This window comes from Lynx rufus, unplaced genomic scaffold (genome assembly GCF_022079265.1).
Source record: "Lynx rufus isolate CCGP_SWC_20201006 ecotype Redwood Valley unplaced genomic scaffold, mLynRuf1.p SCAF_1, whole genome shotgun sequence".
Classification (NCBI taxonomy): domain Eukaryota; kingdom Metazoa; phylum Chordata; class Mammalia; order Carnivora; family Felidae; genus Lynx; species Lynx rufus.
The window spans coordinates 11,076,384-11,093,038 of record NW_025814823.1 but is presented as its reverse complement, the minus strand read 5'-3'; positions in this window follow the sequence as shown (position 1 = coordinate 11,093,038).

The following is a 16,655-nucleotide window of genomic DNA, read 5'->3' as shown; positions in this document are numbered from 1 at the left end:
TTTAATTAAAAAAAATTTATTTGTTTTTGAGAGAGAGCGTATACTGTTACATGCAAGTATTAACTAAGTAAAAAGGAAGGAAAACTCAGGTTTGAATTCATGTCTACACTGCCCCCTCTCATTCCAATTTTCACTAACACAGTGGGAGACAAGAAAGGAGAAAGGTAGAAAGGGCACTGTCACAGGCAGGCTTCCTTGCTCATTCGCTGAGCTGCTTTTGTTCCATTTCTCCTTTTCCTCTCCCCAATCCCACTGCTAAGCTGAGTGTCTCTGCTGGGAGAACTATATATAATTCAAGGAGATGGCAATCCTTCTCCTCAGTGGCTTTGGGGTAAAAATGTAATGGGGTCATGCTGGACCGATGGCACATAGGGCGCACGGGGCGAGGGCCAGGCTGGGACTGTGAGAGGGAAGAATGAAGTTCTCTAACCTGGGAGCTCTGGTTTAGAGCCTGGTAGTCTAAGGAATGTGTTGCTCCTTTCCGCCAGGTGCGACTCTGGCTCCTTATGTCTGAAACTCCAGATCCAAAGCCGCCCTCTACAGGCCCTGCACCCTGCCTCAATCAACAGAAGGTTTATTTATTGAGCTTGTGTCAACACAAACTAACCTCTGTCCCAAAGAAAGATAAAAAAAAAAAAAAAAAAAAAAAAGAGTACTCTGAAAGTACTTAGTTGGCTACTTCAAGTTCTGGACACTTGAGAGGGGTTTCCCAAGCTGTAATGGCAGACAGGTCACATTCCCACTTAGAAATGATCTCTCCTTACTACTTCATCTCATGTCCTTTTGGTTAAGAAGCCAGGTGGAGTGGTGCAGTGGAAAAAGAGGGTCAGGAAAATTGCTTCCGACTTACTTTGCTTCAGCAACTAGCTAGCTATGAAACAAGCCTTTAACCTGTTTGCTTTCCCAACATGGAAAACAAAAAGTTTCAATGATACATTTTAGACAATCCCCACCAGCTACAAAACATCTGTGACTCTCTGGGCCACAATGTAAACATTTTAAACCAAGATCTCTATTACTAAATTGGAGCAAATTAAAATCCATGGATTAAATGTGTGACTTAAGATGACAGAGAAATAACATAAATCTAAAGAATTGGGATGGAAAGATTTAGAAGACCTATACAACCAGAAAGCAATGAGTTAAAACACCATAGAGCTGATGAATATAAGCACTGGCTCTTTAAAAAAACAATAAAAGATCCAAACTTCTGCCAAAGGTAAAGCTTAAACTTGGGAGAAAGTATAAATGCATTACTTTAGGAATAAAAAGGGAACTGCACGATGAAGAACGATGGAGACACTCTATGGTAACAAATTTTAAAATCTGTAAGAAATAGACAATCTCAATAGGAAGCCGTTACCAAAGTGACCTAAGAAAAGACTGGACATCCCAATGTGCCGATCATTATGGAAGAAAGCATAGCGATGAATAAAACATAAAACTCAATTTCCCCAAAGCTGCTAGTACCACACTATTTTATAAGCAAATGTGAAGGAACATATACTTTTATATTACTCAAGTCATTCTGGAGGACAGAAAGAGATGTTAAGATTTTCAGATTTACAATTTATTTAATAAAACTCACATATCCTTACTACAAAGAGCAGAAACATATAGTACCCAAAACAAACAAGCAAAGAAACAGTCAATAGTTTGATATTACTTGGGAATATATAGATGTAGCAATCCTAATAAAATACTAGTAAATCAAGTGAGTGTAAAGAAGGCTATAACCAAATAGACTTTATTTCAGTAATGCAAAGATAGCTCAAGATTAGATAATTTATCAATAATTGATTACTTCTATCCATGATCGCAAAAAAAAAAATGGAAAACACGTGCTCATTTCGATCATTTAATAAAATTCACGCTGTGATCATAGAAATTATAGTTTAGTAAGATTAGAAGAGTAATATGATAGATACATAATCTAAAATTAACCAACACCTTACAGAAAACGGTGAAACCCTTATGGATATTCTCCATAAAATCTGAAACTGATAGTATCTAACAATTTTACCTAGGAATTCTGACTGATGTAATAAAACAAGAAAATGGAGAACTAGTGGCATTTTTTGCAGATTATATGAACTTATACCTGTAAAACCCATTACTGAAAAATCATCAGAATTAATAATTTTAGGAAGAAAGCTAATTACAATAATACTATTAAAAACTGCTTTCCTATGTATTAGCAATAATGGGTTGAAATAAAAAATTTCCACAAAGACCCAATTCATAATAAAAAAAATTAACAAAAATAAAAACTTCACAAGACACGTACAGGATCTGTGCCGTGACTTCTAAGATTAGCTTACTATAATTTCTACAACTAACTTACATATATTGAGAGCTTGATCTCTTGCTAAATAATAGGTTTATATGCATTATTGCATTTACTCTTCTTAGTAGTGATACAAGGTACTTCCATCCCCATTTTATAGATGAAGAGAGTGAGGCTAAGTAGTGTGACAACTCAAGCTAAAAACTGATAGACTCTAAATTCAATCCCAGGAGACAAACATCATTATTTGCAGGATAATAGGATTATTTACCTATAAAATATAAGAGAGACGTGAAAAACTATAAAAGCTATCAGACATAGGCAAAGTAGTTACAAAAATATATAAAGATGAATTGATTTCCTACTTAGGCAAAATTAATAATAATAATAATAATAATAAACAACCAGAAAATACAAAGAACAAAGAAATTTGGTTTCCAACCACAGTCGGAAATATTAAAAACCTAAGACTGAAGAAGAAATTTGTGGAACCCATAAAAAGAAAAAAATACTACAAAATGTTACTGAGGGACAGAAAAGCAGACTCTAAAAATAAAGAAGACATTGATTTTTTCCCCAATTAATCTATATACATCAGGTGGATTTACTATAAGAAAAAGATTTTTCTGGGAACACAACAAAATGATTCTGAAGTAATCAGCTAAATCTGGATGACACTAGCTTAATCAAATGATCAGAGCCAACGTCCCCTGTACTCCCAACAAACTGACGTCATGTTTGGTGTGACATGATGAGAAGGGCACAATATTGCTACTGTGATATCCCTGTCAAACGAATGCCTACCTTGGGCACCTGGGTGGCTTAGGTGGTTAAGTGGCTCAGGTCACGATCTCCCAGTAGTGAGATCGAGCCCTGCGCCAGGCTCTGTGCTGAGCGTGGAGCCTGCTTGAGATTCTGCCTCTCTCTCTCTTTGCCCCTGCCCCACTTGTTCTCTCTCTCTCTCTCTCTCTCTCTCTCTCAAAATAAATAAACATTAAAAAGTGCCTAACTTGAATTTAATGATAGAGAACCATCAGACAAACCTCAAATGGGAGCATTCCACAATCGGCGTGTAGTTTTTAAAGTCGGTTAAGCGTCCGACTTCAGCCAGGTCACGATCTCGCGGTCCGTGAGTTCGAGCCCCGTGTCAGGCTCTGGGCGGATGGCTCGGAGCCTGGAGCCTGTTTCCAATTCTGTGTCTCCCTCTCTCTCTGCCCCTCCCCCGTTCATGCTCTGTCTCTCTCTGTCCCAAAAATAAATAAAAACGTTGAAAAAAAAAAAAACAAAACAAAACATCAAGGTCAAGAAAGAGAAACAATGAGGATATCTTGCTCCAAAGTAAGACAGTAAGGAGACAACTCAATGCAATGTGTAACCCGAACTGAATCCTGGACTTCTGGGGGCAGAGGAGTGGTGGTGAGGTGGGAGAAGGAGGACGACGGTGCAGGTGGTAGCATAAACACCTAACAGGGACAGTATCAGGGTAATTGACAGAATTTGAGTATGGACTGTGGTGAGATAATGTTAAATTTCCTAATTTTTTCTAACTAATGTACCGTAGAAATATATTAAAAATACCCTTGACCTTAGGAAATACACGTTGAAATATCTAGGGTATCTGCACTGCAGTTGTATCTGCAGCTAATTCTCAAATAGCCTGAAAATAAGGTGTGTGTGTGTGTGTGTGTGTGTGTGTGTGTGTGTGCGCATGCATGTGCGTGCATTATGTATACAGGAAATTAGCGAGGAAGAGATAATGATAATATGAATGAAAAAGCAAATAGAACAAAAGGTAAATAATAGGTAATTCTGGGCAAAGGGTATAGGAGAAATGCTTGTAACATTCTGTCAACTCTTCTCTAAGTTTGTAATTATATCAAAATGAAAAGTTACAACTACCTATATATATTATATATGTGGAATACATATATATTATGTATAATATGAATTGTATACATAAGGAGTGGCTTATCCTCCTGGACAAGAAAACATGTTTCCAAAACACAGTAATTAAAAAATGTGGTAGCGTAAGTAAGCAGGAAGAATAATAAAACAAAATAGAAGGCCAGAAGCAGATACAAGTATAAGTAAAAATTCAGAATATGATAAAGCTGAAATCTCAGATTAGTAAAGAAAGTTAATCTTGGGGTACAGGAAGATTTTCAGAGTATGGTATGAGCACAGAAACTATAGAAAAAGGTTAGTAGACTTGACTATGTCTGTATTTTAAATGTTATGTATAAACTCCTATGGAAAAGTAAACTAACATCATGAACAGGTAAATCATCAGAAATGAACGAATAATAGCCAACAAATACATGGAGAAAATGTTCGACCTTAATAATGATCACAGAAATGCAAATAAAATAACAATGAATTTTTTTACTGACTGAATTATCAAAAAATAAAAAGAATGATATCTTCCATTGTTGGGAAGGGTGCCAAAAATGGGCACACGTACAACAGAAGACTACACAGACATTAATAATGATAAAGATATACATTTATTGATCTGGAAAGATGTTCACAGACTTCCCCTTTCCCTTGGCCAACTCACAGTCATTTATTAGTTCCCAACATAAATATAAAGAAATTAATAAAGATACTTCCTTTATTCATCAGTTCCCAACATGAATATACTTTCCCCCAAGCCTTGCTGGCCATATACCTTTACATTATCCTGTATTCATTCTTCTTACTCATCACAGTTTAATTATATCTGTAACTGCTTGATGACGTCCCAGTTTGGGTTCCTCTGAAAGCAAGGCATGAGACAAAGACTTGGGTGCAGGAAGTTTATTTGGGAGATGGTCCAAGGATACAGGAGTGAGTGGGGAACAGTGAGACACGCAAGGACGAAAAACCAATAAAGGATGATTGTTGAGCTGTTAAGTCTGGGCAACTGCTCAATCCTGCTGTGAACCTAATGAGGAGCCGTGGAGGGGTGCCTGCCAATTGTCCTAATGAAAAACAGGGGGCTGGGGTATTTATCCACTTCGTCCATCAGCTCACATCACCACTGAACAAGGACTGCTTCTGGGATGTGCTTATGTGTGAGCAAAGTGAGCTTCTGGGGCATCAGAGAAAGTCAAGGGAGGACACATGGAGATATTTTTTAGTGCATGCTTAGGATATGAAGGTATAGCATGTACAGACTATCCGCAGAAGCTGGCCATTGAGGGTTCGAGGCAGGGAACAAAGAGGGGTTGCTACAGATACCTTTCAGGGATCCTAGCTCAAAGTAGATATCTATTAAATATCTGTTATAACAAAACACAGCTTATAAAATATTATATTTTATATGATCCTACTTTATTATAAGTGATATGTGTGAACATGTGTGCACATGCATGCAATACATATTAACGTATAAGACATAAGGTAATGGAGAATTTCCAAAAATGGAATGAAATGATGATGTCATATTTAGAAAGAGAACTTTAATAAACACGTGGAGAAAAGTGGTAGAAGGAGGAGAAACGATTTACGGGCTAGGCATTGTGCCATGTATGGAATTCTTACAACGGTCCTGTTGTAGGATTCTAATTCAGAGTTCCCCCACTTCCACATCTGAGTCCTTTGCATCATGCCACGGAGAAGTGGGGGAGGCCTCAGAAGAAGGCTGGATGCAGGGAGACCAGCTGCAAGGCATAGTGTAGCGGACGCAGCTGAGATTGGGACAAGGATAATACGGATGTAGACAACTGAGCAGACAGAGGTTTTACCAGTAGGATATAGAAAACTAAATGGCGGACTTGAGGGGAAGCCACGTGGGAAAAGGCAGGAGTCAGGGATGACCCCAAGATTTCTGGTTTGAGAGATGGTAGCACTATTAAGATACCTAAGGCAGGAGGCACCGACAATTTGGGAAAACACAGGCTGAGGCTGGCTTAGGCTATGTTGAGTCTGAAGTACCTGAGAGACAGGATGGGGAATTTTCAGCAATTACTGATGTGGAGTTTGGAGCTCAGGAGGGTCAGTGGTGGGGATGGTTAGGAGTCTTCCGTCTATGGCATCTCAAGTGATAGCTCAATCCGAAGAAAATAGATGATTGCCCCAAAACAGAGCATTTGGAATAGTCTGCAAGGCTAGAGTGAATCCTGCAGTAGCAACATTTAAAAGAAAAAGAAAGTGAAAAAGCAACTAAAATAGAGAGAACCCCTAAAGACAGAAATATCTTAGAAAATCAAGGGAGAAGAGCTTTTTAAAGTGGGGAATTTCAAGGAGTCAAAAAAGTAAAATGCTGTGTAGAATCACTGGGCATTGGGGTGATCCTACCCTTTGAACTAAGAGGGCCTCCAAAAGAACATTCCACTAAGCAAAGCGGCATGAGGGCAGGGATTGTGTCTCTCTTACCCACTGTGGGCCAGCACAGCTCTTGGTCTAAAAAGGTACCTAGTAAGTATTTAGTGAATGAAGACAATAATGTGAACTGGCTTGGAATAATACCAGAAGCTGCATATAAGCATGCCTGTTGGGTGAGATAAAATTCCCTTCTTTGGTCCCTGCATTCAATAATAGATACTGGTGGGAAGAAGATTGATTCTTGCTGTTTGAAATGGTCTTACTAATAAGTGGTCTTTTTAATAGTAATTGCTTTCTTCAATCCTATCTTCTTACTTTCTTTATGTTCATTCAGAGGAAAGATGTCCCTCCCCCCGAATGGCTGTGACTCATAGCACCCAAGTTCGCTTTCGCTGGCATGGTTAAGGAAGTCAAATTGTTTGATTATTTAAATTCCAGGAGAGGAAAGGGCAATATAAATATTTAAAAACCATTTAGTGTAGAAAGACAGTAACCCTGTACGTATTTAAAATTCATTTTTCCTGCCTCCAATGACTCTTCTTCTCTCTTCTAAGTAGACTGTAAAACCTGTGTCCGTTTTTTTTAAACCTCTGCCATAAACAAGCATCTTAAATATCTTGTAGTATATAAACAACCTTCTTTAAATGCAGTTCAAATTTTTGCAAAACTCCTTCAAATAATATGGAGCCATGATTTGATATTTCAGAGATAGCTGATGCTTACCCAAGTCAAATAGCCCATGATTTAGATTTTTTAAAAAAATTTGGTCCATATAAGAGTTCATGCTAGGGGCACCTGGGTGGCTCCTTGGTTAAGTATCTGACTTCAGCTCAGGTCATGATCTCGCAGTTCATGGGTTCAAGCCCCACATAGGGTTCTGTGCTGACCGCTCAGAGCCTGGAGCCTGCTTTGGATTCTGTGTCCCCTCTCTCTGCCTGCTCCTCCCCTGCTCATGCGCTCTCTCTCTCTCTCTCTCTCTCTCGAAAATAAACATTAAAATAAAAAAAAGAGTTCATGCTAACTGTATTAAACCAGCTTTAATATGGTTATTAATTTTTCTACTCATAGAAAAGGTCAGAGTAAGCATCATACAAAAAGGTACCCAGAGTCATCTATTTCACCTATTACCTGGTATGCATATGTGAATAAATACATCCACAGCTTGAAGAACTCAATAGATAAATGAAAAACACAAATTCATTCTGAGAAGAAAATGTATGATCACAAAGATTGGTTTAGGTGTGATAGGATCCTACTAGGATGTTTGCCATTTTCTCTGCATCTATTTTCTATCTTTAGGTAGGCTTGAGTTTGGGAAATAGAGTCAACCAGATTTCTTAAAATTTTGAGCATGGGTGCTCCCTTTCTATCATTCAAATTCATAAGAACACTGGTTGCTATTTACTCTGGTTTCGATGAACAGGGGATACACTTTTACAATATAAAACTTTACAGTTAATTAACAATCCCAAAAAATCACGGAATAGGATGAGTCTGTGTGTTTCCCAAAATAAGCTTTTCTCTAGTGCTTAGGAATGCTTTTGTTTCCATTTTTCCGTCTTCAAAATTCAGTTCTATAGGTAACTTTGGCTCACCTCAGAAATTTGGCTGTTGAATTTCCAGTAAGATTTCAATTGGCCCAGTGTAGCACAGATTGATGTGCTAAACTGTTAAAAATAAATTGAAGAATGGATACTCCATTTTTTCCTTCATCAATATAAAGAGAACGTCTTTGGAAAAGTAAAAAGGATTTGGTAAGAATGTGTATCTTTTGAAGAAAAAAAGGACGTGTGAGGATAGTAATCCTTTATCTTAGCTCTAGCCTCATCTCTCAATTTCTGAGTTCTTACTAAATCTCCTCTTCATGGGTAAACTGAACAGTTAGGAATAAACTGATTCAGCATGGTAGTGTAGCGATTCATACCATTTCTTTGGGAACTGTGGTTACATTCAGTATGGGACTGCTTTTCCATTCTGCTATAGGAAAAAAAAATTCTCTGTATGCTTTTCATATTCTCTCTCTGCTTTTATGGCGATGCTGTTTAGACTTGGGTTATAGCTTTCTTTCAAATGTTTGGTAATGACATTACACAAGGAACACCATATTAAAAATTAAAGACATTCAATTTAAATTCTAAATTTCTTTCCTGCTGTTTTCCTGACAGTAGAGGCCACTTATCTTGCTCTCCAAACTGTAACCCAGTTCCCGCCCTCTCATACACTGGGAACAAACCAGCATATCGTCAAAGACATCTACTTAGCAGCCTGAGAAATGTCCTTCCAAGCTAAATATGGTTCAGCTCCAACCCTTAAGATATTACCTAAAGTTGTATTCCAGTAGCGAATGGAAATGTCTGTGTGATGTCAGCACCAAATTTTATAATTTACATACTAATTCTTGACCTAAAAGAAAAATCTTTATGCAGAGGGCAGAGTATACACTAAAACCAATAATAATGTACTGAATGACTATTTTGTATGAGGCAATGCATTAAATGCATTAAAATACATACATACAAGAACACAGTTCTTGTCCTTAAGGAATCTCAAATCTATCCTGGAAAATAGGATGTAAAAGTATGAGAATGTAAAAAAACAATCCAAGGCTTCAATGACAGCTTATAAGATGTGGAAGACAATTCAAAGCAAGAGTGGAAGAGCTGTCGTAAGTCAGTGTATGATTAGTTTCAAAATGAGTCACAGAGACAATCACATTGGACGCTATGTGAGTTGAAAATAAAAGACAATTACTTTATTTTGGGATGAACAGGAAAATATTAATGGGAAAGACCAACTTGGAACCTGATATCAAAGCATGGGTGTTTTGCATTGACAGGGAGACATGACGAGAACCTTCTGGAAGAAGCAATGGTGGAGGCTGAAGTGTGGAATCAGAAAGCACTTCAGGCCAATTCTGACTGCTTGTCTTCTGCTCTCACTGCATAGTCTACCTCTTTGTGTTAAAATGAAGAAAATCATGAGATTGTCTTTATTTAGCAAAGGAGTCAATATTTTTTGGTGTAACTGAACGTACCAGAACTAAAATAAATTGGTCTAGAATAGCAAGGTGTGTAAAGCAACAAAACCACTTGCTGCCATTAAAGTTGCCTTAATTATAGTCACTAGTCGCCCAGTATAAGGAATAGGCACATTTATAGCAAAGAAAGCAGTCCCAAACCGAGAATGACTTGGTTAAGTGTTGCCTATAATATCTGCTCGCAAGAACTACTTCCTATCACTACCACCAAGAAATGTCATAACTGTCTGTTACCAAGAACACAGCAAGGCGTCGATTTGGCAGAAAGCCAACTGAACTGTAATCAATGGAATGTGGAACCGCAAATGGAAAAGCCAATGATTCCTAGGTTCGTGTGCTTGTCAAATTTTTAGCATATAAGTCGCTAGAGAAACTGGTTAAAATACAGATTCTTTTTTTCAGCTGGTCTGGGGTAGGGCCTGAGATAAGTAATTTGCTAGTTCATTTTGATTATTTATGGGGTGCCTGGGTGACTCAGTCTGTTAAACATCCGACTTTGGCTCAGGTCATGATTTCACAGTTCGTGAGTTCAAGCCCTGAGTTGGGCTCTGTGCTGACAGCCAGGAGGCTGAAGCCTGCTTCAGAGTCTGTGTCTCCCTCTCTCTGCCCCTCTCCTGCTTAGGCTCTGTCTGTCTCTCTCTCTCTCTCTCTCAAAAATAAACATTTAAAACATTAAAAAAATTTTGATTATTTATAATGTCCCTTCCCCTCCCCCTCCCCCGATAAAAGAATGTAAATTCTAGGAGGACAGGGATCTTTGTTTACTTTGTTCGTCGATGTATCCCAAGCACCAAGAATCGTGGCTGGTACATATGAGGCAGTCAATCATTATGTGTTGAATGAGCAGCCAGCATTACCCACAAACCCCTACACCAGGAGGATGAGGTTGCCAATTCTGACTCTGGGTGATCAGTTTTGCTCAAGAGACACCACTGACTCATTAAGACTAAGAAAGGTCTGTAACAAGGATGGAGGTGGCCAAGTGGCCAGGTGGCCAGAAGTTTGTACTAGATCATTTTCTGAGTCACTCCCTTCCCCTGGGGCTCGGCTTGCCTTGAGCTCCGGCCTTCACTTGTCCAAAAGTTAATGGGCATTAGGATTGACCTGGCATGAATTTCAGCTCATGATCTGGCTTCTTGTGACTTGCTGTCTACCAGCTGTGACACTCCCTGGGTTGTTCAGTCCTGTAGACCTGGCTTTCCTGTCTCACAAGTCTTCATCTGAATTGTGCTTTCTCCAAAACCCTTCGTGGTTTGGCTTAAGACCTAAATTCCACATTACCCTGGCTGTTGACCTTCTAAGCTTTGGCAAAGTTGAAAAAGTTAGGCACCAGTTTGGCATCCAGCTTGAGATCACAGTATTACCCTGTGAACGCCTAAAGATTGTGAGTCTGATGTACCACAATGTCACAAGGTGTTTGAGCAATTTACATGGGTATCCGTAAGGCGTATACATTACATCCTCATAACTAGGGAGCTGAGCTTCCTTTCTTACCCAATTACATTTTTTCCGGGTATATAGTGTTCATTTTCTTTACCCAATTTTATATTAGGCTATGTTTTTATATCTTATTGATTTATAATTTTAAAACATACTCTGGATACTAGTTTATATCACTTATATCCAACATAAATATCTTCCCCCATTATGTCTCTTATCATGTTGTAGTTTCTGTTGGACAGACAGACTTAATTTTAATGTAGTCAGACTTGTCAATTGTGATTGTTTTCTATATCCTGTCTGAGAAATCCTTCCATGACGTGAGATTTTGCAAGCATTTTTGTTATTCAGATTCAGATCTTTAATCCATCTGGAATTTATTTTTGTATGCATTCTCAGGTAAGTATCGATAATTTCCCCTACTCAGTCGGCAATGCCAATATCTAGTGCCATATGTTAAGTTTTCTATATACGCATGACTTTCTTTCTGGGGTCTCTACTCTGGTCTGGGTTTCTATCCCTGCACCAATACTATTTTGACTTAGATCAACATAGTTTTAAAATAAGTGTTGCTATCGGATAGCTCTTCTTCAAATATATCCTCGGCATTTTTTTGGTGTGCTTTCCATATGAATTTTAGGATCAGCTTGTAAAATTCCAGACTCCCACACACCCACAAAAAACCTACTGAGGGTTTGATTGGAACGTTACTAAGTTTTAAAATCAATTTGGTAAAAACTGACTTTGATATTGAATCTTACCATCTAAGAATGTGATGTATTTCTCCTTTGATTTATGTCTTAATATTCTTTGGTAATGTTTTGTAATTTTCTCCATAAGGACTTGGATGTCTTTTAGATTTGTTCCTAAGTATATTTCAGCTTTTCTTACTATTGTGAACGAGATCCTCCTACCTTCGCCGCCCCCGCCCCCCCCCCCCAATTAATTAACAATGTTTATTTTTGCCAGAAAGCTTTGGTGTTGTCATTTGTCTGGCAGTCTGAGTTCATGGCTTCCCTATGGCTTAGCCACAGGCAGCAGGTTCATTCTTTTTTTTTTTTTTTTCCACTTTCAGCCTTTTTAAGGAAATGCAAGAATGAGGGTGTCTTCTGAGATCTGCCTGACTGACCTTCAGACCAGACTCGTCTTCTTGACTTCTGAGCCCGTGCTTTTCCTCTGGTGAGGCTGGTGAGGTGGAGCTCACAGAAAAAAAGGGCATCAGTCATTTTTAAGTGCCCATTACATCCAGATTTCCTATTATAAGTCTCCTTTTCCGAAGCTTAAAGGTTAAATATCTTCTTAAAAACCTTCAGTGATTTCCCATTTGTTCTTCTAATACATCCAAACTCCTTACCAGGGCTGCCAAGGACCTGGGGAAGCTGGCCCTGCCTTACCTGTTCAGCTTCAGCCCTAAGCAAGCCCCATGTCCAGCCATGGTGGACTTCTTTCAGTTCCTTGAACATGGCATGACGTCTCATGGACTTCTGTAGATGCTCTTCCTTCTGCCTTAGATATCTTCTGCCCTCTCTACCCTCAGTTCTTAGTTGTGTTTCAGATTTTCTCAGACATCAATAATAGGAGAAGCCTTTCCCCACATGCCAAGTATAGGTTAATTGCTCCTACTGTGTTTGTAGGAAACTCCATGAAGGTAGGAACTGTATTTGTTCGTTCACTATTGAATCTCAGTGCCTAGCTTGGTGTCTGCATTTAGTGAGGGCTCAATAAATATTTAATAAACAAATGAACACATTTATAGGCCCTATCTATTGTGATGAAACAGAATCAATAACATCGTGCTGAAGAGATTAAAATATATCAACCTAATGGTGTCTAGAGATCCATACACGGCCTTTTGGACAAATGTGGCCCATCTGAGGTCTACGAAAAGCATTTTTTAACCTAACTACCTGGATCTCCTACATGACAGGCCAAATGGAGCCTTACCATCTGTCCTTCGTAGCACTGTGAAACTCACTGCCACCAGGTGTCATCAAGGTAGGTGGGGATCAATTAGTAATTATAATTCAAGCTTCATGTAATTAATTACTTCATGCTCAAGTTTAATTCCTCTGACCTTACATCATGAAACCAGGGAAACTACAAAAAAAAAAAATTTGAAAGGAAGAAAAATAATTATAAAAAAAAAAAATCCTGGGCAGACTTTTCCCCCGAGGCAGCCAAGAACTTGGAGAATTGGACCAACTACTGTATATCAACACATATTCGGATGAAATCATGAGGGTTGGGCAGAGTTGTTTGATTACAACTTAATCAGCGGCGTTAAGTGGTGTCAAGAAAAAATCTGTCAGCAGACATCAAAAGGATTCAGAGTGGCAAAGCTGGCCAACGTGTCCACATAACAGAGTCAAGAGCCCCAAATATGGGGACCTGCGTCTTCTGGCTACCTACCCCCACACAGATTTTTGGCTCTGTGACTCATGAATAAGAGAAGGAAGGGAGGAAGAAAAGGAGGGAGGGGAAGGGAAGGGAAAGGGAGGGAAGGAAAGGAACAGAAAGGGAGGGGGAAAGGGAAGGGAGGGGGAAGGAAAGGGAAAGGAAAGGGAAAAGAAAAGAGAAGAGGAAGAAAAGGAAAGGGAAAAGAAAAGAGAAGAGAAAAAGAAAAAAGAAAGGAGAAGAAAGGAAAAGAAAAGAAAAAAGAAAAGAAAAAGAAAAAGAAAAGAAAAGAAAAGAAAAGAAAAGAAAAGAAAAGAAAAGAAAAGAAAAGCTGCTACTGTAGTTTCAGTTCAGTCCATTTCATGGTGATATGTCCTAGGGCTTTGGTATTCATACCAAAGATCCCCCTCTATCAATATTGGGCATGGATTTAAAATTTTTTATACTAGCACTTAATAACTAAATTTGTGTTGACGTTTACAGAGATTTAGAATGTTTACCATCTCAACTTGTCTGCTTATCACTTACTGATGTTCATGATGTTTATCACCTGGCTCATTATAATGAAAAATTGAACCTTTGAGGTTGGTTAAATAAATTGCAGTGTATCTATACTGGAAAGCTATTCTGTCCCCTCATAATGATACTGTAGATCAATGACTGGTATATGAGCATTTAGACATTTGCTAAGATATAAATTCCAGAGCCATAACGCTGGAGATTCTGAATCTGCAGATCCAAGCTAGGGCCTTGGAATCTGAATTTTAATAAGCATTCCCAAGGAAGCTTTTTACGCAGTGAGTTTATTGAACCCTCACATGGAGATCAACACTTAGGTGAAAATGTGGAGATTATTAAATGGAAAAACATAAGCTGTGTACTAGTGTGCATTACAAAATAATGTGTCTTATAGTATAATCTCATAAAAATACCTAGCTACACGGATTGGTAGATAGAGAAACAGGAGGACAGATAGACTAATATAGATATGTACAGAAAAAAGTTTGGAAGGATAGATACTCAGGTGGTAACAACAAACTGTGGGACGGCATAGTGTTTTTCAAAAAATACTTTTGCTCTATACATTATCGAATTCTCCACAATGCATTTATACTGCTCTTATGCTAATAAAAGGATATTTTTTAATTATAAAAGAAATGTTTTTTTGAGTTCCTAATGTGCCTTGAGCATTAGGACCACAAAGACGAAATCAGGCCCCGGTTCTGCCGTAAGGAATTCAACCCCAGCAAGAGAAGACACACGTCCCAGGTGCCCTAGGGCACAGTGTGGAGTCCACCTGGATGAGGGGCTGGGAGAACACGGGGACCCGAACCCCTCATTCTCCTGAGGCAGCCCAGCTACAGGGCAGGACACTACAGCGTCCCACCGTTCTGGCTGCAAGACAGCCGTGGAGGGTCAGGAAAACTACCGGCAATATTGGGGATGGAGTGATTCGCCTTTTTAACGACAGCGAGGCCTTTTTTCCTTTTTCCTTCTGAGAAAAGAACCACACCACGACCATAAACAGAACAGGCTCTAAAACAAAACCCGAACTAAAAACCACAACAATACAACCTCCAACCCACAACATTAAAAACAAAGAAATAACATAAAAATAAGGGACATTCGTAATTTTGGACTGGGACCTCCCTGGGGAAGGATGAAGAGACGTCCGCATGTTGCCTGGCGTGCGTCCTTGCCTGCTCCCCCTTCTGGCCAGGCTGTGACTCTGCTCTGCCCGGTCTCTGCCACCCAATCCTGCAACCTCCTAGCCCAGCCAGTTCCCCCAACCCTCCAGTCCTGTGGCATCACCTCCTTTAAACCCATGGTATTTTCTCTGACACACATTTGCAAAATGGTGTGTGTTTGGTACGTATTATTGGCCGTGGATTATTTTTCTCACATGACAACTTCTTGAAGAGAAAATCTCTTGTTTCTTCAAGTAAACTGCCAGGTCATGGAGAGTGGGGATGGCTTCAAGGACAATTCTAGACACACTGACACACAAATGTTAGGCACTGGAAACATACTTTTAAGATAAATTATGTTGAACAAAAATACATAGGTTTTTATTTGTTCTTAATTCTTAAGTTTATTTTGAGAGAGAGAGGGAATGAGCAGGGGAAGGGCAGAGAAAGAGGTGGGGTGAGAGAGAGAGAGAGAGAGAGAGAGAGAGAGAGAGAGAGAATCCCAAGCAGGCTCCATACTGTCAGCACAGAGACCCATGCGGGGCTTGAACTCACAAACTGTGAGATCATGACCTGAGACGAAACCAAGAGTCCAAAGCTTAACCAACTGAGCCACCCAGGCACCCCTGAAAATAGATTTTCAAAAGCTTAACACTGCAAAATAAAAACCTTCTGGTTAAATGGTCTGTTTACGAATAGATGCCAGTATGATTTTCTCACTACCCATTCTTACGTTTCTTCAGCACTGCTACTTTATGCTCACGTATGCACATGTTTCATTTTAAATTCAACAGGAGGCACACGCTGATCGAATCACCACGCTCTGTGATTCTAAAAGCAGGTTTGGAAATAATTCATTTCTTTAATATCTAGCAGATGAGAACTACTCACCATTTTAACACACGGGACTGCCTCTTGGGAGAGGTCAAAGAGATGCAACCTTGGAAGAATAAGAATGTGCCTTCCTTAAAAAAGCACAGCTAAGCAGAGACTTAAAAATTATTTTCTTAAATTCAGCATGGGAAGAAGAGACCCGCTTTTGAAAAAACACTGATGAGAAGGATACATAGCAACAAATGTCTGACTCTCATCACAGAGCTATGCTGTAGAGCTTCCAATATACGTGTTCAAGACAAGGGAGTGCATTATGTAAAAAGCTTTATTTCATTTTTGAACGGCAGAGCCAAGGGAAAGCCGAGGCATATTGTAACATCCCTCTAGCACCCTCTGGTGTCCTATTCACTGCACGCCTTTTTGAGCTCATTATTTGCTGTTTCGATAGCTATTTGCAAAGGAGCTCTTTGGGAAACCACTAATGTGTCTGCTGGGGAATGCCTCGTCTAAGAAAACCAAATACCTGGATCTTACAACCTGACTGTGTGCTAATTATGCCCACACACAAGGTTTACTTCTCTTTGGGGAGCCAGAGGCGTCATTGCACTTGTTAGAGTCACACAGGTAAGTGGAGTCTGCAAGGGCTCCAAAAGGAAATCTTTGCAATTCT